We start from the raw sequence: 23,744 nt of genomic DNA on the forward strand, positions 1-23,744 counted from the left end.
GAGAAGAGGTGATTTCTCTTCACAGGAAGGGCAATGGCTATAAGAAGATTGCAAAGATGTTAAACATACCAAGAGACACCTTAGGAAGCATCATTCGCAAATTCAAGGCAAAGGGCACTGTTGAAACGCTACCTGGTCGTGGCAGAAAGAAGATGCTGACTTCGACTGCTGTGCGCTACCTGAAGCGTAGAGTGGAGAGAAGTCCCCGTGTGACTGCTGAGGAACTGAGAAAAGATTTGTCAGATGTGGGTACAGAAGTTTCAGCCCAGACAATAAGACGCACACTGCGTAATGAAGGCCTCCGTGCCAGAACTCCCAGGCGTACCCCCTTGCTGTCTCCAAAGAATAAGAAGAGTCGACTGCAGTATGCCAAAAGCCATGTGGACAAACCACAAAAGTTGTGGGATAGTGTTCTGTGGACTGATGAAACAAAATTAGAACTGTTTGGGCCCATGGATCAACGCTATGTTTGGAGGAGGAAGAACAAGGCCTATGATGAAAAGAACACCTTGCCTACTGTGAAGCATGGTGGAGGGTCAATCATGCTTTGGGGCTGTTTTGCTTCTGCAGGTACAGGGAAGCTTCAGCGTGTGCAAGGTACCATGAATTCTCTTCAGTACCAGGAGATATTGGATGGAAACGTGATGCAGTCCGTCACACACCTGAGGCTTGGGAGACGTTGGACCTTTCAACAGGACAATGATCCCAAGCATACCTCCAAGTCCACTAGAGCATGGTTGCAGAGGAAAGGCTGGAACATTTTGGAGTGGCCATCGCAGTCACCAGACTTAAATCCGATTGAGAACCTCTGGTGGGACTTAAAGAAAGCAGTTGCAGTGCGCAAGCCTAAGAATGTGACTGAACTGGAGGCCTTTGCCCATGAAGAATGGGCGAAGATACCCGTAGATCGCTGCAAGACACTTGTGTCAAGCTATGCTTCACGTTTAAAAGCTGTTATAACTGTAAAAGGATGCTGTACTAAGTACTAAGATTGAATGTCACTTGGGGGTTGAATAAAACTGATAATGCTGTGAGCACAGAAAAGACATTTGTGGTTATTTCATTATAACTGTTATGTTATATTTGTCTGACCTACAAGTGCCTCTTTAATGTAAATGTAAGCAAGATGACTGAATGATCAAAAGCAATGTCAAACTGGCCAAAACACTCAATTTCAGTGGGGGTTGAATAATTTTGGACACAACTGTATATGATTCTAATTACCTAGTGTCAAAGAAGTGCTACAATACTCCTCCCCCACTGCACAAATGCTTGTTATGTGTGTGTAAACACTTGCTAAATATAAGAACACCTCCTCCCGTGCAAAAACAAACCCCAATGTAAAAATGAATTAGAAATGCACAAAAATAAAATAAATAAAAATAGGATGCTGATGCTGCAAAGCACCTACTAATTGAAAGAGCAATATAAGCACATTCTTACCTCATAAACCATTTGTCATACAAATTACAGTGAGTAAAATCCCAATGCATACTACAATACCCCTCCCCCCTCTATGCATACATATATTAAATCAATAATCACAAATAAACAATAAAATGAGTCTTTCAAATAGCTAGACAGCAATGTACTGGTACGTCGCTTTGCCTACAGCAGCCACTCGCACGCAGTACATTGCGGGCGGGTGGTGTCCAAGTGGATATAGTAGTATTCTGAGCTCTGGTTGGCCTACTGACTCAGGCATTGTGTGTGTTTATGACCACAATTAATTAATTTTTAATTAATTTTAAAGCCTACTTCCAGTTAGGGCAATGGACCCTGCTCTGGTCTTAATGATGTCAAGACCCTAGACTGCTAAAGAATGGGGGTGCAAAAAACAGGTCTAGCTGTGGAGAGGAGCAGAGCATTTGTTAAGTATATCTGCCTTCATTGTTCCCCTAGATGGGGATCCCCAGTGGTCTCCAAACTGCGGTCCGGGGGCCGGATGCTTGCTTTTATCTGGCCCTCGGAGCACTATTCCTCCCATTGACACATTGATGGGGCACTATTGCTCCCACTGATACCAAAGATGGGACACTATTCCTCCCACTGACACCAATGATGGGACTCTATTCCTCTCACTGACATCAATGATGGGACACTATTCTTCCCACTGATACCAATGATGGGGCACTATTCCTCCCACTGACACCATTGATGGGGCACTGTTCCTCCCACTGACATCAATGTTGGGGCACTGTCCCTCCCACTGACATCAATGTTGGGGCACTGTCCCTCCCACTGACACCAATGATGGGGCACTGTCCCTCCCACTGACACCAATGATGGGGCACTGTTCCTCCCACTGACACCAATGATGGGGCACTGTTCCTCCCACTGACACCAATGTTGGGGCACTATTCCTCCCACTGACACCAATGATGGGGCACTATTCCTCCCACTGACACCAATGGTAAGTCACTATTCTTCCCACTGACATTAATGATGGTGCACTATTCCTCTCACTGACACCAAAATGCGGGCTTTATTGTTCCCATGAATACCAATGATGTGGCATTTAGTACTCCCATAGACGCATGGGCATTTTCTCCTTACACTGGCCATGGTTCGGCCCCCTCAAAATCTGAAGGACAGTAAACTGGCCCTTAGTTTAGAAAGTTTGGAGACCCCTGCCCTAGATATAAATGAGCAAGTAACTCTTTCAGTGTGGGCACAGCACTACTGCCAGGGCTAATTTTTTAATTGCTCGAAGCTGGGCTTTAATGTAACCGGTCTGTAAATGTTTTTGTTTAAAAAAAAAACTAGAAATCTACTTGAATCAAAAAAGTTATACCTCACTAAACGTTTCATACAGCCTTTAAATAATGATGTTTGATGGTTTCAAACAAATGTGTAAATTAAATTTTGTGATAAATAAGTATCAGTCATATTTTCAAAAGTTAGTTCTTCATAGTCCAAATGTGTCCTTTGTATACTTTAAACTCAAAGAAAACCCTCTTTCCCACCTAAGAGGCATGGCAGGGAGTGCATTCAAATCCAGCACAATGAATTTGCCTGGATACGACAGTTTTAGAAATACGATATATTACAATAGTTAGAAGAATAAATGTCATTCTATTAGTATATAATCTAATCAGATGATATCAGTAAGAGTAAAAAAAAATGTGAGCACTGCAAGTTATTTACATTTTAGCCATGTTTAGTGAAGCTGAATATGTATATACTCCTTGAAGGTGAAATCTATATTTTAAAAGTTAGAATTCCTATGGATGTGTTCTGCATAGCAGTCTGCCTATTAAAATAAAACTTGAGCTGTGCTTGCCTCCCCAGGCTGGATGTACAGCAGGGAAGGCAGTACTATATGTATAATGTATTTTAACTTTTATGACTCCAGGTAGTATAAATCCAGCACCTGAGATCCAATTTTAGTTTAAATTTTGGGTAGGTTTTATTTCATTGATGTTTTGTTTTGCTCTAGAGAATGGGTGCCCATCAGTGTGCATTAAAACTGAAATTAGAATATAGTTTCAATTACTTTAGAAAAAATAAATCATGTATAACACTAAAATACATTCCTACAGTGCAACTCCTCTTACTGCACATTCAATTGCAGTTAGAGCTGAACTATAGCAAAAATGACTAAATACCTATATGGGATCTGTTTTACCTGCTGAAAAATTTTGTATTTCTGTCCATCCAGTCCTGATAGTTACACAGCTCTGCAGCACAGCACAGCCCTGTCTGGCAGGGAAGGAGACCTAATTTTCTCTGCTGCAGTTAAGTAACACGTACAGGTCTTGTCCCTCCTCCAATCTCTAACTGGACAGTGAAAGAAGAAGCAGAAAAGAGAGATGCCCATCTGTCACTCTGCTCTCTCCTCCTGTCAGTATGTCCCTTGTTAACATATGAACACTTCTGCACAATTAACTGGTTATGCTGATTTTCCCTCTATCAGTCTGAACTCTATTGTACAGGGACTGTAAGACGATGATACCAGTACACTTATCTATAATGATACAGATTTCATCATTCATCATTTATCTGTACCAAATTGCACAATTGTGAATCCTCCCAGCAAACTATTGCAGGGTGGAACACCGAAAGAATTAAGTTTCTAAATAGTTTTGATGGTGTATACCTCTTGTGCCCAACCTATGGCCCGAGGGCCACATGCGGTCCTTATTGTGTGGCAGGCAGACGCCAACATTTTCCTTGCCTAGGTAAATGACTAAGAACCAGTGAGGGAAAAATAATCATTAGCCTGAATTGTTCTAGAATGCTGAATGGTTTGGTTTCCCTTTCAAACACTTTTTTTTACTTTTCTGCTGCTTATTCACTTTTCACTTTTTATATACTGTATATATTTTTTGGCCGATCCTTTATGCTAAACAAAAACTCATATCTGGTGACAATTGTTTTTAAGGGTGCTGTAGAGGATGATGTGGGAGCATTGATTTGTAAAAGGGCTGTAATGGCAGCTATCTCTCGCAGTTTCCTGAGACATGTACCCAGTCTCCAACTAGTGTAGCATGCCTGCAGTATCTGACCATCTCTTATGTAATGTCTACATCATCCGACCATCTACTGTAGCATGCCTGCATCTTCTGACCATCTACTATAGCATGTCTGCATCCTCTGACCATGTACTGTATCATGCAGCAGCCTCTGACCATCTTCTATAACATGCCTGCAGTCTCTGAATCTCTACTGCATCACTGAGTACATTTAGTTATGTGGTGAATGCATCACACTCTACTGGTGCTAGAGAAGTAAATTTAGTTAGGCTCACAGATGTAACTGCAGTAATCATGTCTGTGGGGGTTAAGCTTAGGTAAGGCTGGAGGGCTCTGCAGGTAAGGCCTCTATTGCCTCCCCCTGGTTCTGGAGGTCCATGGAAACGTTTAGAAGCCAGTGGGTGGAGAGGTGGAGACCAAGATCTGCATATTCATGAGTCTAACCAATCCCTGGCAGGAGGCCTGGCAGTGTGGAAGATGGGCCCATAAATATGAGATAGCCTGGCTAGCAGGGGAGTCTGGTGATTGGGAGGAAGATGGAATTTATGAGGACCGTGCGGCCTGGGAGGGGACCCCGGGGGGTGGCGGTGGGGGCTCTGCCTCCAGGCTGGAGCTGAAGAGGAATGAAGGAAGGAGAATAAGCTAGAAGAGGGAACTTACCTACAAGTCCTATCCAGGAGGCATCCTGCCCAGCATGGGAAGACTAGCACAGTTAAAATGCCTGAACAACACAGTATGGTCCAAAGCTGCAGGATACAAGGGGCAGAATGAGTACTTCTACACCCTCAGGGCTCATAAGGGAAAAGGCTGCCAGATGCAATACCCAGCATGCTTTCACAGGAATAGTGTCACAGCTAACCTAATCCCTTATTCTGGGACACTTATTCGAGGCAGCCAGATGGACTGGCATTTTCTCACCAAGTACCAAGACTTCATGAGAGTTCACACAAGGGGACCTACTGCTTCTTAAAGTAACTTTGCTACTAATCCTGAAAGGGACTGATACCACTCAGACTGGAGTAACATCCAGGATCCATTTTTCTTGTACATAAACGCAGGAAGTTTGTCCTCAAACTGTTCTTTCTAGACAAGCTGGGCGTCCCATAACCCCTAATCCATATCCAAGTTGTTTTTCCTAAATAAAACAGAAATAAAAAAAAAAATAACCTTGGACACTGGATTCTTGACTATGTGGGTTTGCCGAAAATATGTGTTGCCTTGCTGTGCAGGAATTAGGGGGGAACCAAAATATATATTACATTTTGACTAAGAGGGGTTTGTTTTGCCATCACTAGGTTAAGGTGACTGAGATTTATTATTTTGCATTTGTTTTTGTTAAAGATAGAGAGTAGAATTATAATATTTTTAGTTCTGCCCCATTCTTTGCTTTTTTTACTGGTTATTTTTTCACTAAATGTGAGCGGCTTGGAGTTAAGCTGGCCATATATGGATCAGGTTTTTTGATCTGCCAGGGATCCTTTTTTATTGGCCCTTTGTTAGAATTAACATTGGCTGCAAATTTAGCTTTATTGTCTCTAAGTGCAGCAAGTGCTTCTTATAGGCAATCGATTACTGGTGCAAAAGCAGGATTCCAGAGAGACTCTCTATGGATATTAGTTATCACAAATCTCATTGTATTTCAGATATACTGTAAAGTAATTATCTTTATAAAATTAATACAATGTGATCACTGGGATTTTGCTAAATGTACAATACCGTTCTTATACAAAGCAGCAGCATGGCTAAATATATAATAATGCATTCTCAGGAAATACCACAAGGTGGCTCCAAAGGACCATCGACAGACCTGAACACCCTGTCTGGTAGAAGTACAAAATACATTTTTTACATTCATAACATAGATAATTGAAATTAACCATTACTCATCTTTTTGCCTGCAGACCATAGAACATATTGGTTTTCCTTGTCGATAAAAACTGTTGTAGATTGATTTAGGAAAATGTATAATTGCTTTTCAGCTCTGTAAAATCATGTTTCCTGCCTTATTTCCATTATATCTGTAAGAAATAAATTGCAGCAGAACGTGTACATATTTCCTGAAGCTGAGATCTCTGACAGATTGATATTTCTGCCAGGAAGTAACTACTGATGGTTACAGCTTGCATATGGAAACTTTTCACCAATCATGGTTCAAAATGAAACTCATAGGTACAGAAATATGACAGCTGATTTTTTTTTTAAAGGCGCAGACTCCCGGGGCTTTGTTCTTAATCTTAGCTTTACTACTTAGTAAGTCAACTACCTGGAACTGGCATGCGTGATGGAAGATTTGTCTTCAGTTTAGTGAGGCTCCTTTTATGCAATATCTCATTGCCTTTAGGTTTACATACAGTATATTGTCTGTGGTTCCTGTTTTTAATAAACATCCAGTTTTAGTTTCTTTTTACTAGTACTCCCATGTATGAGATGTAGGAATTTTGAAAGTTTCATGATTTAAAACCCATTTCCACCATTACATATGAGCAATGTGATTTAGGCTGATTGGTGACTGTGCAGTCACTCCCAGTTTAAAGTCTAGCCTGCAGGAAATTCCAACAGCTTAATATAAGGTGAAATTCAGGTACTTTTGCTGTATTCAAATAAATGATTTTTAGGAATATATAACTAGAGAAATTAGCAGTCTGTGTAAAATTCAGCTTTAACATTTTATTTTTTTCCTGTCCAGGTAAATGAAGCAGGTTTCACCTTTAACCATTTCCTCTCCGTATCATAATCCATGGTCCTGCAGTCTTCATCTTCTCCCATCCCAACTGTAATTACAGGTCCCCTCAAGCCACTTTTTATCGGTCTTTTTCCAATCTTGTCACTGCCCATTTTATCTACATTATCATGTACAAAGCAGGGCCAATGACCATGGTCCTGCATTGTATATTATAATGTAGGAGGGTCCATCCAGCACACATCCACATTCCAGCATTGAAGTGAGGGGGACCAGATTACCAGGGGTCACTGTGCCGTGAAATAAAAAGCAGTAATTAATACCCTCTGTTAAATCATTTCCTAGCCGTTTATTCTGTGTATTCTTCATAATTGGGAAGTGTGTGACGCGTGTGTATGTGTGATGTGTGTGTTTTGTGCTCTGCTGAAGAAGAGGCACATTTATTTTTTTTAGCATTTAAACATTCTAGGATGTCATCGGGTGTCCAATTAGCTCTTTAAAGGATAAGTTCTCTTTTTTCTAAAAAAAAATAGTAATTGCACATTTGTTTACCTGTAAAAAATTGTGTATTTATAATTTTTTGCTGCAGGAGCCTGGAAAGCATTGCACCAGCTGATGCAATGCAGGTCTCCTGCAGACCTGTCAGTATATCTGCTGCCCGAACGCGATGTACGGGCAAGCAGATATACTGACAGGAAGAATTAATAAACTACCACAGTGCTCCACAGCACTGTAGTAATTCATTGAGAACTACAAGCCAACAGCCGCTGAGGCTGTCGAGACTTGTAGTTCATTCATTCACAGAGGACTGTGAATGAGTGATGAGGTCAGGTGGGTGGTATGTCAAAGCAGGGGGAGCGGAGGTCTATTCATAACATGTTACACCCTGAGTATGGGTGTAATGTATAACATGTTATGAAAGGTGAACTTATCCTTTAACACCTTATAGTGTGATCTCAGGACAGTCTGGGTTCTATGTATAGGCAAAGGCATAACAACAGTCATAATCATCAATATCCGCAGGTCTCCATACAACTGACTGGACAAGGTCACACAGTATTTTCTCCGTTAACAATAGCTAGGAATACTTGCTTTCTGCAGTTTTTCTTTGTGAATATATTGTTCCTTAAAAGATAACTGTACTTTCAAACAAAGTAAATGTATCATTATTGCCCTCCTCCGATCTAAAGTACATACTGTCCTCTCTCAGGAGTGTAGAGGCTGGTTGGCTTCTCAAGGGCTGCATTTACTGGCACTTTTGTCTGTGCACATGGGTCAGCATAGGCACCCTGACCGGTCTGCAGCTATGAAGCTCCATATGCAGCAAGCTACAATGCACTGTGTTCTCACACCTTTCTATGGGACCCAGCATTAACTTTTTTGTTAGCAATCCAAGCTACAGTAGCTCTACAATTGGATCGGACCTCACCAGCCAGCCTTCGCTAATCACATGCATCAATGAGCCTTGGCCGCCTATGACTGTCACTGGTTCAACAGTTTTGGTTCTTGGACCACATTTGGTAAGTCCTGACCACTACAGACCTCCTGGTTGCTGCAGTTTTAGAGTTGTTCTGACCCTGTCGTCTAGTCATTACAATTTGGCCCTTGTCAAGGTCGCTGAAATCCTTACTCTAGCCCATTTTTTCTACTTTCACTTTCAGCTTCAGGGACAACATGTTAACTTGTTGGCCAAAATATGCGACCCACTTTCAGGTGCCATGGTAATGAGACAACCAAAGTTATTCACTTTACTTGTCAGTTGTCATAATATTATGGCTGATTGGTGTATGTTATCTATGTTTTTCTTTTTTACTGGTCTAAATCGGGCCAATAATATTATCCTTCCTGCCTTTAGACACAGGTTTACAATAGCTAGAGGTAGATTCAGTTCATATAGTAATAACCTGAAAGGGAATCTATCATGATTGAAACAAGGAATCTGCCATCATTGACTTGTTTTAGAAGTTATAGGTTTCAGGCTGTATAATTGGCAGCATACTTGTTTCAAGTCAGTGACTCCCTAAGGTCCCCATGCACACTGGGCATTTAGTCCCGATGCATGAGGTTCAAGCATTTAGTTATAGGTAGAAGGCACAAGCACACTGTCAAGCCTGCTGTCATCCTGTAAAATTCTATGACAAGCTGACAGCTGCTGATGCTGGATGGGACTGGATGGTGCACCGAATGATACTTCTATTTAGCGCCGTATGTGCTCAGGGCTGAATGCCTGAAATGCAAGCAGTCTGCATTTGTTGAGACCTGCATGAACATACAGTATCTTAGTATGAGTACCAAGTTTTGAATATACTTTTAAATAATATTTTCATTTTCATGTTCCACTCTATCAATGTGAATAATATTGCTCTTCCTTACATTTCTTCTTTTTTTTCCTTTCATTTTCTGACAACAACTTTGTATAGAAGCTAACTATTGTACTGTAATTACAGATTCAGAAGCTGTGCCTTCTGTATCGTCCTTATGCATCTACTAATAGGAGCTAGGGGATTGGACTTCTGGGGTCAAACTGTAGAATATAAAGCTTTATTCTGCCAATCACTGGCAATTTCTTCAGCGAGAGAAAATAATATCTCTCTTTTAGCAGACAAATTAGGCAGTCTCAGTTCACTCAAGAGGTCACCCAGCTTTAATTAGGATATATAACTTCAAAGAAGTTAAACTCTGGAGGAAGGAAAAACTCAGATTGTGGAGGTTTAGCTACAAAGCAGGCACCTACAATGACTGCAGTCTTATATTGCTCACTTTTATAAAGTCTTTTACCTTGCTTTAACACACTGAATAAGTATTAGAAGTCACCTGCTTTCTTCTATACCCAGGGGATAACGACTTGTAATCTTGAATGTCGGCGACATCTGAAGCTACACTGAACAAAGTAGCCATGCCAGAAGTACAGAAGGTAGTACTTTGATAAGGTAAAAAAGTTATACATATATAAAATATGTTATTGAATTAGCTAAACAGAGCACACAATATACTAAACCCCTAATATGAGTAAAAAGCTAAGACCATCCTAAACTGGTCTTTTTTAGTAGAAAATCAGGTCAAGCACAACATTTTTGGAACAGGAATAGCAAATTTCTTTTTCTCTAATATTTCATATACAGGCATCATGTAAAGTCAACACAAAATATGTTACATATTATATATACCCTCATTGGCATACCTGGGAACTTTTGGGAATTAAAATTCCCGAGAATAGGTGAAGAGTACGGGGCAGAGCGGCGAGTAAGACTTACTACACCACTGAATAGTAGGCGTGGCCAATTTGCACTTCAACGATCAAGGAGCTTAAAGGATAGGTCAAGAGTTTACACACCATTCCAGTGGAATTGCCAAAGCACCTGGCTTCCATTTATCCACCATGCCAGTGACACTGACAGTGCAGCTGGCTGTCACCTGCACCATCTACACACTATTCCAGTGACATTAACAATGCATCTGGCTGACACCTACCTACCCCTTCCATTTATGGTGACACTTTTAATGTATCTGGTTGCCACTGTGTAAGTGACCCATTTTGCTGGATCACTTGCTGACCAGCCCAAACCCTCCACTTGCCCACTTTATGGCTACACACTGGACTACAGACATGCACCACTGTGGGTTTATTTAATCTGTTGAGTTCTCACCTACAAACATTGCAGGCCCCCCCAGAGAATTGCTTGATTCTGGTAATGACCAAACAAGCAGAGTAATTCCCGACAGGTTCCTAGGTATTCTCATCAGATTAGCATAAAGCAGATTGTCAGGGACCCAGGGCTTGGCGGCAATACGCTGGGTGGCGCATGTGCAGAACATCGACGCGCACTAGCCGGCGAGTGGCGGGATCTGGGCGATCGCGGCAACAGCGACGGCCGCGCATGCGCACTCCTGATCGCGGACACGTGCCTGGCACCAATGACAGCGCAGGGCGCGCTATTTAAACGAGCCAGGAGGTATGTCCGCCTGACTATGCCATACCTCACAGTGTCTGTCCATCCATCCCGCACGGATCAGCCCCTGCTGTCAGGCCTGCCAGCCTCTTCACATCAGGACCCATTTCTCGCACACCTCTGACGGTACCCTCTACCATAGCCGGACGTACTCAGGGGTCGCGACCTGGTCTCAGTCTGCTCCAAGTCCATCCCCACCATCAGGGGCCCTGGTGAACAAGCAGATTGGGACTTAGACCCCGCCCTGAGGAACCCTGCGTTGTGGGCAGCTGGAGATACCGCCAGGCGGTGGCTGACACAGATATTTTAGATCTTTTGAGATACACTATTGATACCGTGGACACCTTTTGTCTTACCATGATGGAACAAGAGACAAACTCCTAACTGCACCTCACTGCAGAAAAACCCCTGCTTTGTGTGCCCAATTTTAATGACCGTATGTACTCATACAGGGTTTTGTAGGATATCCTCAAGTTAATAAAAGTGTTAACAGCCAAAGGAGAATTCCAAACATGAGAACCTCACATGTCTGTGGATAACGGGTGCTGAAGCCTGTTAGTATTCTCCAGATCTTAGCAAGGAGAGGTTTCTGGCTCAGACCTCAGTACGATCATTAATACCTAATTTGTCGATGCTAAATACCCTTGGGCACATTTCCATTCATTTCAGTGGAGACCTGCATGGTGAAGGTAATGTAGACCTAAGGCAGAATTAAGTAACATTCTATTAGGTTTTTATGCACAATACATAAATTTGTTGAGACTTGGAGACTTCTGCTGGAATCCAGCATAGAATAAAAGGCATATGGGTGATACAGCTCAAAGCATCTACTTCAACATTGTTTTTCAGAATTTCAAGTGGTCCTACTAAAAGTGGGGTAAATTCTAACTCATTTAAAAAAAATCTCTAAATAATTACAACCCAGCATATCCAGGGAAGATTGCAACCAAGCTATTTACAACATACAATATATTTAATATACATATAAAGGTAACGTAGTGTATTTCAGAAGATGCACATTTAAAGTCTTTATTCTGAAGTTGTGATGTATCTATAACATTTTTTAAAACTTCTGCATTTATATTTCACATGGCACAATTGTCACTCTCGCTGAGAAAAGTCAGGATAAGTCACACTTTTTTTTAAATAATTCTGAAAGCAAACACACTTTAAGTGATTATTATTGTTGACCCAAAACATAAATGATAAAACATATAAAGACCAGCCAGTCTCCAATATTGAACCAATTTGAAAATCCTCCTCCTGTAAGCCTGTTGCTTATACAGTTGTGTCCAAAATTATTCAACCCCCACTGAAATTGAGTGTTTTGGCCAGTTTGACATTGCTTTTGATCATTCAGTCATCTTGCTTACATTTACATTAAAGAGGCACTTGTAGGTCAGACAAATATAACATAACAGTTATAATGAAATAACCACAAATGTCTTTTCTGTGCTCACAGCATTATCAGTTTTATTCAACCCCCAAGTGACATTCAATCTTAGTACTTAGTACAGCATCCTTTTACAGTTATAACAGCTTTTAAACGTGAAGCATAGCTTGACACAAGTGTCTTGCAGCGATCTACGGGTATCTTCGCCCATTCTTCATGGGCAAAGGCCTCCAGTTCAGTCACATTCTTAGGCTTGCGCACTGCAACTGCTTTCTTTAAGTCCCACCAGAGGTTCTCAATCGGATTTAAGTCTGGTGACTGCGATGGCCACTCCAAAATGTTCCAGCCTTTCCTCTGCAACCATGCTCTAGTGGACTTGGAGGTATGCTTGGGATCATTGTCCTGTTGAAAGGTCCAACGTCTCCCAAGCCTCAGGTGTGTGACGGACTGCATCACGTTTCCATCCAATATCTCCTGGTACTGAAGAGAATTCATGGTACCTTGCACACGCTGAAGCTTCCCTGTACCTGCAGAAGCAAAACAGCCCCAAAGCATGATTGACCCTCCACCATGCTTCACAGTAGGCAAGGTGTTCTTTTCATCATAGGCCTTGTTCTTCCTCCTCCAAACATAGCGTTGATCCATGGGCCCAAACAGTTCTAATTTTGTTTCATCAGTCCACAGAACACTATCCCACAACTTTTGTGGTTTGTCCACATGGCTTTTGGCATACTGCAGTCGACTCTTCTTATTCTTTGGAGACAGCAAGGGGGTACGCCTGGGAGTTCTGGCACGGAGGCCTTCATTACGCAGTGTGCGTCTTATTGTCTGGGCTGAAACTTCTGTACCCACATCTGACAAATCTTTTCTCAGTTCCTCAGCAGTCACACGGGGACTTCTCTCCACTCTACGCTTCAGGTAGCGCACAGCAGTCGAAGTCAGCATCTTCTTTCTGCCACGACCAGGTAGCGTTTCAACAGTGCCCTTTGCCTTGAATTTGCGAATGATGCTTCCTAAGGTGTCTCTTGGTATGTTTAACATCTTTGCAATCTTCTTATAGCCATTGCCCTTCCTGTGAAGAGAAATCACCTCTTCTCTTGTCTTCCTGGACCATTCTCTTGCCTTCACCATGTTTGTAACCACACCAGTAAATGTCTAGAAGGAGCTGAGTATCACAGTCATTTTAAAGCTGCCTAATTGGTGCTTATTATGCTTGATTGCTGCTCGGTGACATCCACAGGTGTTTTCAATACCTGATGGAAAGCACCTGTATGAACCTCTGTTCTTCAGAGTGGTAGTCTTTAAGGGGTTGAATAATTGTGGCAATGAAGAAACCACATAAGAACCATTTACTACTGTATTACATAAACAATTGATGTCATTTTAGTTGCATTTGGGTAGTTACAACGTCCTTGTAGGATTTGATTCTGAATACAATTCCAAATGTACACTATAGTCCCTAAACCCCTTTACAGCATTGGGGGTTGAATAATTTTGGACACAACTGTAGGTATCAAGCTTCACTTTACAAATATAACTCATCCCTTCCTTTTTTTTTTCTTGCTAAGACCATCCAAACAAAGATCAATTAGGCTATTTTCACACCTGTGTGTTTTAGTGCATTGTGTTATAGTTGTTGTGTTCTGTGCATTTTAGGTAAACTTTATGCATATTTTATATGTTTTACCATTTATTCCTGTATAGCACTAATTTTGCTGAAACCTACAGCAAGGCAGGACTCTTTTTAAAGCACAGGTGTGAACAATACCATAGAAAGAGAGAGTCTAAAAGCAAACTGCTTCTGCTGACCACTCTCTTTCTCTGTGATTTTAGTGTCATGGCTGAACTACATATTAAACATGTATTTGTAAATAAAATGTTTATAAATATATTGTTATTATTATACTATTTGAGGCTATAGTCACCCTAAGAATTTCCTCACAGTTGAGTATGCCTAAGCTCAGGGCTTTTTTTCACAGAGAATACTGAATGTACAGGAACTCCCCCCCGCCCCCTTCTGATTCACGGCCTTGTCTCTGCTTCCAACCAACCTCATAGCACCATCCTTTTGTTCCACCCCCTACCCACCTCCCAGTACAACCCCTTTTAGAGAATTCAGAACCAAGTAACATTTTTTAGATCCCCTGCAGCCAGCAACAATAAACCCCCACCGGAAGCAAAAAACCCCTCCCAGACACAATAGACCCCCCTACACAATAACAGACCCCCCAGCAAACAACAATGGACCCCCCCAGCAACAAAATACCACCCCAGCAACAATAGAACCCCAGCAGCCACAACAGATCTCCCAGCAGCAAGCATCAATAGATCATTCAACAGCCAGCATCAATTGACCTTTCTCTCAACAGTAGATACCTCCCAGCAACAACTGATCCCACAGCACCATAAGTCACCCCTAGCAACAATAGGCCCCCACCAGCAACAATAGACCCCAATGCAAACATAGATCCCCTTCAGCAACTATAGGTCCCCCAACAGCCAGGTACAATAGACCTTCCAGCATACCCCGGCACATTCTTGCCTTTACATACATTCAGTGCTGGAGGTGCCAGAACTGCGTTCCCCATGTTCCCTATGAAAAAAAGCCCTGCTTACACTATTGTTTCTACCAGCTGCTGTTCAGCATGCCATCCAACCAAACACTAGGAACTTAAGCAGGCCATACAATAAGAAATTTTCTTTCCTGCAACCTCTAGTTCAACCCACTGAGCTAATGTATTCTGACTGCAGGATGTTTTCCCAGCCATCAGAATACAATAATCACTGCCAACAGCTATAGCTGCCAGCAGAGATCGAATGAAAAAACCCCAACAGACTGGTTGTACTGAATTCGACCAAGTGATCAACTTCAGTACAACCAACCTGTCCATACATGGATCAAAATTCAGCCAACTTTATCCTGGTGGAGTGGGTTTGGGAAGTGTTAAAACTTTGCACTAACCTTGCCTCATGGTTATTGTTCCCTACACCTCTGCCCTTGGATATGGGATGGTAAGTGCTCTTTTCCCTGGGCGTAGGCTGTAGAGTTAGTACATTGCAGGAGTCTCCCCTTCTGGGGGTGATGGAGTGTGCAACACATTTGTTTTTTTTTTATATTAACAATTTTTATTGGTTTTCAAAGAAATCATATGTTACAGAAAACAAGGAGAGAAAAACAAAAAAGACAAGCAAAACATAGAAGTACATCGATTGCAAGGATTACATTTAGTCAAGACCAATAGAGTCACATATTAACAGTGCGTTAATAATCAGGGTCTTACATTTCAGGCCAGCATAGAGGAAGAGAAATTATCCCACGGGAGCCAGATCATCTCAAATACAGCAAACAAACCACTATGTGAAGCAGTCAAACACTCCATCTGTCTTACATCGGCAATAAGTTTATACAAAGTTGGCAATGCAGGTGGAGTAGAGGATAACCAACACATAGAAATACTTCTCCTGGCCGCTGTTAGCACATGTGCAGCAAGTTTTCTGGCTAGTTTAGGTAGACCCGGGAATAGCAAGCCCAGCAAAAAATGCAATGGGTCAAATGGGAGAGAAACATGCAACAACGATTGCAACAAGGAGCGAACCTCTTCCCAAAAAGGAGCAATGGAGCTGCAGGTCCAAAAAATATGATAAAGAGAGCCAGAAGCTCTACTACAGCGCCAGCAAGCAGGAGAAGCACTCGGATTATAAACATGAAGAACTTCTGGTGTTTTGTACCACAACATCATAATCTTGTATATATTTTCCTTAAAAACCACACAAATAGAGGATTTAGATGCATTGTCCCATATTTTCTTCCATGACAATAAGTCAATATCACGTTGTATAAATTGAGACCATCTACGCATATAGAGGTGAGCGTCATTGGACAAAGGGGGGGCCTCCATAAGAACTTTATAGGTGCTAGAGACAATACCCCTTTGGTGGGGACCTTCCATACATAGACGTTCAAAGGGGGTAGGTTTCCCTAAGCTCAATGAGGGAGATAGAGTAGAGAAAAAGTGGCGTATTTGAAGGTATATATACAGATGGCGAGAGGGTAGAGAGGCTTTCCTCTGGAGATCCGAGAATGAATGCAACTTACGAGTCACCGGGTGTACCAAGTGACGTAGTTGAAAAAGGTTAGATCCTACCCAGAGAGACATCCGGGACTTGGCCATATTGTCTGGAAGATTAGGGTTATAAAGGATATTTGTCAGTGGGGAGCAATCAGAGGCCAATGTGAATTTAGCCTTACATTTCTGCCAAACATTCAATGAGAAAAGCATGGGACCTAGGAATAAGTGTCGAAAAGAAAGGACTTCCACTGCTGAGGTCGACCAGAGAAGGGAACACGGATGAACAGGGGACAATTGCAAAGACTCAATCTCAGTCCATGTATTGGGAGGGTAGTGGGTGGACCATGACATGAGAAAGCGAAGGTGGGTTGCAAAGTAGTATGTTATTATATCCGGCGCTCCCAAGCCTCCCCTAGAACGTGGGGAAAGCAGAACCGAACGAGCAATCCTGTGCCACCTGTTGTGCCAAATAAAGTGTAAGAAAGATTTCTGAAGGGAGTGGAGCTTGGACATAGGAACGGGTACGGGCAGAGTTGCAAACAGATATAAAAGTTTGGGTAGCACGGTCATTTTTAGGACATTAATACGACCGAGGAAGGAAATGGGCAAGGCATCCCAGTGTTTCAGAGAGCGAGAAATTGCTACAAACAGTGGGGGAAAATTGGCCTCATATATGGATTGGTAAGAGGAGGTGAGGTTGGTACCTAAATACTTTAAAGAGTGGGTGCACCATCGGTAGGAAAAGGCTGCCTGAAGGGAGGAAAGAACGTCAGGAGAAACATGTATTGGAAGTGCCTCAGTTTTGGACGTGTTGACCTTATAGCCTGATAAAGCCCCAAATTGTTTCAAAGTTTTGTGCAAAATCGGTAAAGAGGTGTGGGGACTCATAAGTGTAAGGAGAATGTCATCTGCAAATAACGATAATTTGTACTCACGAGAATGGGATTGTATTCCCCGGATATCCGGATCCGACCTGATGGCGATAGCCAATGGCTCCAGGCAGAGAATGAACAGCAGGGGAGAGAGTGGACAGCCCTGACGAGTGCCATTTGACATCTGAAAGGGTGGTGAGAGAAAGGAGGCTAATCTGACCTGTGAAAAAGGGGATGAATAAAGGGCCTTCAAAGCTGCTACAAATGAACCCCTAAAACCAAATCTCTCCAAAACCATGAACATATAGGGCCAGCTTAAACGGTCAAAGGCTTTTTGAGCATCCAGACTCAATAACACAGCAGGGGTAGAGGAACGATTGACCAAATCAACCAGATCAATAGATCTCCTGGTGTTATCTGCAGCCTGTCTGGCAGGTACAAAGCCCACCTGATCCCTGTGTATGAGCTTGGAGATAATACCGGAGAGTCGATTGGCCAAGATTTTAGTAAAAATCTTATAATCGAAATTAAGTAGGGCAATAGGGCGATAGTTATCTACGATAGAGTGATCCTTATCAGGCTTAGGGATAACCGAGATATATGCACGGGAGAAGTCAGTCTGGGGTATGATTCCCTTAAAAAGATCTCGGTAAAGGGAGAGAAGATGCGGGGCCAAAATACCAATAAAAGATTTATAGTAGGAGTAAGGCAATCCGTCTGGTCCCGGGGCTTTACGAGAAGGGAGGTGTTTGATTGTGTCCAATAATTCCTCTAGTGTAATGTCTGCATTAAGGGCGTCCATGTCTGAGGATGTTACTCTCGGAAGTGACAAGGGGTCCAAAAAATTGTCAAATGATGACTGTGTGAGAGACAGGTGAAGGTCCGGGGTCAGACAATTATATAATTTCCCATAAAATGAGCCAAAAAGTGTTGCCATGGCCCGAGGGTCATAAGTAGGGCTTCCATCTGGCTGTATTAGAAGATCGGGCATCGTAGAAGGGGACTGAGTTTTGAGACGGTTGACTAACATACGGTGTGGCTTGTTAGAAAATTCGTAAAATTTCTGTTTAACCCAAAGGAGAGACTGTGCAGTCTTACTGGAGTCAAAAGCTTTAATTTGGGCACGTAGAGATGCCACCCTCTGAAGCCCCGAAATAGATGGCCTATTCAGTAACCGACGTTCCGCCACCAAGAGCTGTTGTATGAGAGAGGCCCTAGCACTCGCCGAGGACTTTTTTAAACGAGAACCCATGGAAATACAAAGTCCACGAAAAACCGCCTTGTGGGCCTCCCACAGAGATGAAGAAGAAGCTACGGAACCGACATTAAGAGTGAAATATGAATCGAGTCCCCGTGACAATTCATCCCTAAGATGATCTGTGGAAAGAAATGTCTCATTAAGGCGCCAGTGACACGGTTTGGACACAGCAGGGGGAAAAAAAAGATTTAAGGTCAAAGAGGCATGGTCAGACCAAGTGATGGGATTGATTTCAGAGGAAACCAGAAGTGGGAGCAAAGAGGCAGAGATGAAAAAATGATCTAGGCGCGAATAGCTACGGTGAGGGTTGGAGTAAAATGTAAATTGTTTATGAAGAGGGTGTTTAATCCGTCAAGCGTCAAAGAGACGATGCTCCCTAATCAATTTACGAAACGATTTTGAAGAGGAGCATTGCCGCTTCGAGGGGGTGGATTCAAAAAGCACCTTCCTATCTTTATGAGGGGAAACAACCAGATTGAAATCACCCCCTACAATCACCTGTGAGGTAGTAATGGAATCCAGATTAGCGAGCGTTTGGGACAGGAATTGCAGTTGACCTGTATTGGGAGCATATAAATTCAACAGAACAAGGGGAGTCTCGCCAAGCATACACTCTAAAATAATATAACGACCCTGACGGTCAACTTTGGAGGAAACAACCCGAAGGGAGCAGTGTGACCCAATAAGGATTGCCACCCCGGCCTTCCCAGAGGGATCAAAGGCCGAGTACGCTTGGGAAAAAAATCTCGAGGCAAAACGGAAAGAGCCAGTCGATTTGAAATGGGTCTCTTGGACAAAAATAATGTCTGCTCCTGAGGATCGGAATTCCTTCAAAGCCATCCACCGTTTTTGAATGGAGTTGAGGCCCTTGACGTTATATGACAGAAACCGCAAAGCCATTATAAAATAACGACAACGGTTTTACATGTAATAGCATGAAAAATGAATGGAATACCATCGATGTAATACAGTAAAAAACAAAAAACATCAAACAGTTGAACACAATACTTTGCAAGGCAATAGTGTAAAGAACAAAAAACAGAGAAATAAGTATCCGCAAGGATATAAACTCGGGAGCAACAATGTGACCCAAGTCGTCTAGGCCTATGGCTAGACAAAATCGGGAGCAGCACGACAACCAGAACATCGGAGAGGACGTCAAACCCGGCCAGCAAAGAAAAAGTAATCAAAAATGAAAAAAGCACCCAACACAATTTGGCCGGACAGATAAGGGAAACCCGTGGGAAAATTATGTAGAGAAGAAAAAAAAAAAAAAAAGTGCAAGAGAGAACCAAAAACCCAGGAGGAAAAGGTTCATCACCAGATCCAGAAGGTAGCCCCAGAGATTCGTCAAGCAGGTGGATCAGTTGACCGAGGATGGCGCGGACGTTGTGGGGTACGTAAAGGTCTCTTCCGACCTCTGCGAACCGGGGTCCAAATCCCGCTGGGGGTGGCGGACGGACGAGACGGAGTTGGTGGCAGAGAGGACCCATCCTCTGACAGAGGCGGAAGTCCCAGGCGTTTTAGGAAGGAGTCCGCCTCATGAAGATCACGGAGCACAACTTGGGTATTGTCCCTATTTACGACCAACCGAAAGGGAAACCCCCAACGGTAAGGGACATGGTGTTGTTGAAGGTGCATGGTAATCGGCTTCAGGTCTCGTCGCTTAGCCAGCGTAATCGGGGACAGGTCGCAGAAGAGTTGGAGTCTGTCACCCTCAAAATCCAGCGATGATTTATGACGAACAGCAGAAAGTAGAGCTTCTTTGCTTTGAAAAAAATGAAAGCGAACAATAACGTCGCGTGGTCTGGTGCCTTCAGCAGGTTTTGGGCCCAAGGAGCGGTGAGCCCTATCCATACGCCAATCTGCTACTGGAACTAAGGGGGCAGTGGCAGTAAAGAAGGACAGAAGATGACGGTGCAGCTGTGCATCTGCAATAGACTCGGACATACCGCGAATACGGATATTTTGGCGCCGTTCCCTGTTTTCCAGGTCCTCTTGCTGGAGCTGCATTTGGGACATGGAGTGCTTCAAGTAAGCGTTATCTTCTTCCAGTACGTGGACGTATTGTACCAAATTATCAAACTCGTTTTCCAATCTGTCCGTGCGGTCTCCAATCTGGGCAATTTCCCCTCTAAGCTCCAAGGCCAGCTTTCCCACCCCCGTGGATATGGACGCAGTAATGTTGCGCAAAAAATTTTGTAACTTATCATCCAACGCCGACAATGTGAGGGAAGCTGATGAGGTGGCCTGCTGAGGTGCCTGGATGGAGGGAGGATGCTTCCCTGATGCAGACTGCTCCGCAACCCCCCCAGTAGCATGCTGGGGCTCATATTCCTCCAGCAGTGATTGTGTCAGGGCAGAGGCTGGAACATCCGTGGGTGCAGTACCCTCTGCGACCACCGGGGGGCCGCGATCCCTTCCTGGGCTCCCAGCCATACTAGAGGCCGGGGATTGCGGCCTGGAGAGGAACCGCCGGAGCGGCGACGGCCGCGGGTCACGTGACTGCGGGGAGGGAGGCCTCCAGCGCCCTATCTTCCCCATCAAGTCTCCTCAAGTGCCGGGCCGGGTGCGGGGTACGTAGGACTCACCCACAGCTGAAGAGGAGTGGAAGCGGCTGTCGGGTGAGTCTTTACTGGCCGGGGATGAGCGGAGCTCACTTAAAGTGCGGCCGCCATCGATCCTGGCCGCGCATGCTCCCCCAACACATTTGTTTTATATCAGTACATTTATGAAGCACTGATTTGACATAGCTGTATAGCTGTCTAATATGGGAGTAAGGTTTATTAATGAAACATCTGTCATCACTGCTGAATACCCCAATGATACAGGATTATTCAGCAGAAAGTTTTTGGCACGGGGTCATAAATGAAAGATTTCATATCCAAGATAAGACTTCATGCATATTTTATGGGGATATTTCTGCCCCCACAGGAATCTACATTACAGTTCCTGGTAAAGAATCCACATCAAAGCACCCACAAGATGCTCAGCAGTTCTGATGACATCACATTTCTGCCCATCTTCTGGATCGAAGGGATCAAATAGCAGATTGTAACCTAATGGTGACCTGGGTCAAAGAGCTTGCCCACAGTATGATGGCATCACCTACTGGAGGATGAGAGCAAGAGCAGCAGAATTGCAGAAAAAATGCAGATTGGTCAATGACAACAGAGTTAGGAATGGAGATGTGGATGTGATTGCATTTGAGTCTTGTTTATGATAAAAAGGACTTTACAATAGTAAAGTAACAAAATAAAAATAAAAGATGCACACATTTATCATTGTTTATGCAGCCTGCCTGCATTAGAGTAATACAAAATAAAGCTTCAGTTTGGTTTTAAAGTAGAACTATAGGCAAAACATTTTTTTTGCATTTTGGATAGAGCAAGGGAGGGTTTTTACCCCTGTCAATTTTTTTCCCTCATCTGTGCCCCATTGTGGAAGTTTTCCTTCACTTCCTGTCCCTGCAAATTTAGGAAATTCCTTGGGGACCCCCAGGTCCCCAGAACTACTGTCCCGGTTGGGAGATTTCTCCTCTATTACTTTCTGGGGACAACCCAAAATGTGGAATTTTCTTTTACTTTCACTTTTAATGATAATAGTAAACATGACAAATGGAGAGGGTGAATCTCTCCAACAGGGGGGCACAGATAGCAATAAAAACTGACAGGTGTTCTAGTCCCTCTCCACATCTAAAACTTAAAAAAAAAATGTTTTACCTTTAAGTATAATTTAAGTGTTTATAATTCTGTGAAATGTTCTTGCTAAATCTATGATAACACTGTGTCTTTAACAGGCTTGGACACAGCAAAATACATTCTTTGTACCCACCACACGTTTATCATGGACATTGTCATTAAAGACATGTTTTTTTTTTAAACTCTGATAATGATTTTGTATTATGACATCATTTGTAAAACTTGGAAAGGTTACTGAGTTGTGCTGTTGTTAAAACCTAGAATCCTGCCTTTTATTGTATCAAAGTATATTACTAGAGCAAGCAGCATTTCTCCTGGGAATCATAAGAACAGCTACTACTGCTGTACTTTCAAATAACAAATCACAAAAAAAAATCCTGCTTTGTGTTGAAAGGGAAAGTAGGCGGCTGTTTCTAGACTGATGGAAGGAGCAAGTAAGGTGAATTTGTCATCTGGTTTGTAATGGTGTAATAAATAAATGAGTTGCTTGGGAATTCAGGCCATGTACTTTACAGGCCACTTTGAAAGTATGTTGTATGTGTAGCGCTAAGTTTTATTCTGTATGGTCCTTAAGGTGTAGCTCTAACCTATTTATTGGGGCTTTAGATGGAATAGGCAAAGTTTAGACAACTATGCTTTTACTGTTGCCTATACCCTTGTCAGTGACATTTTCTCACACCATTTGGCAATGGAGACACAACAGAAAGTAAGTGGAAATCTTTGCCCGAGTCCCATATGGAAGATAATTCTTTTTCCCCTGTAAAATGTTAATTTGTTCTCCTTGTGAAAGTGGCCAGGGGACAAATTGTTAGGGTGGATCTTTCCAACACATACAGAAAATAAATCTTGGGGATTGGGTGGGTTCTAACCCAAATGTGCTTTAGTGTAAAATTCCAGAATTTTCCCTTCCACATGTGTGTACAGCAGGCCATAGAAGTCAATGGCTGTACACAGCTGTACTTGGGAGTATGCCAATGGTTTTGCACATTGGCGTGAACACATGCATGCCCAGGGAGCCACATCTGGCATGTACAGCCATTGACACATATGCGCCATACATAAATGCATGTGTTTACGTCAATACACAAAAGCTTTGTATACAGCTGTGCAGAGCTCTTTACTTAAGTGGCTGTGTGTACACCTGTGGCTGTCAGGCAGGGAAAAATATCTGAATTTTAAACTAAATTTTGGGATAGGATATGGTGTTAATAGGTAGCCAACACCCCTATATGTGCAAAGACAACCAAAAGAACCCTCTAGTAAATGAGACTTTCAGTGCTATAAAAATAAATTAATAGCAAAAGCATTTTTAATAAATATAAAAATTCCAAGATTTTTGTAAATA

This window comes from Staurois parvus, unplaced genomic scaffold (genome assembly GCF_062004578.1).
Source record: "Staurois parvus isolate SC_StPar_1 unplaced genomic scaffold, SC_StPar_1.0 ptg001302l, whole genome shotgun sequence".
In the NCBI taxonomy this organism is placed as follows: Eukaryota; Metazoa; Chordata; class Amphibia; order Anura; family Ranidae; genus Staurois; species Staurois parvus.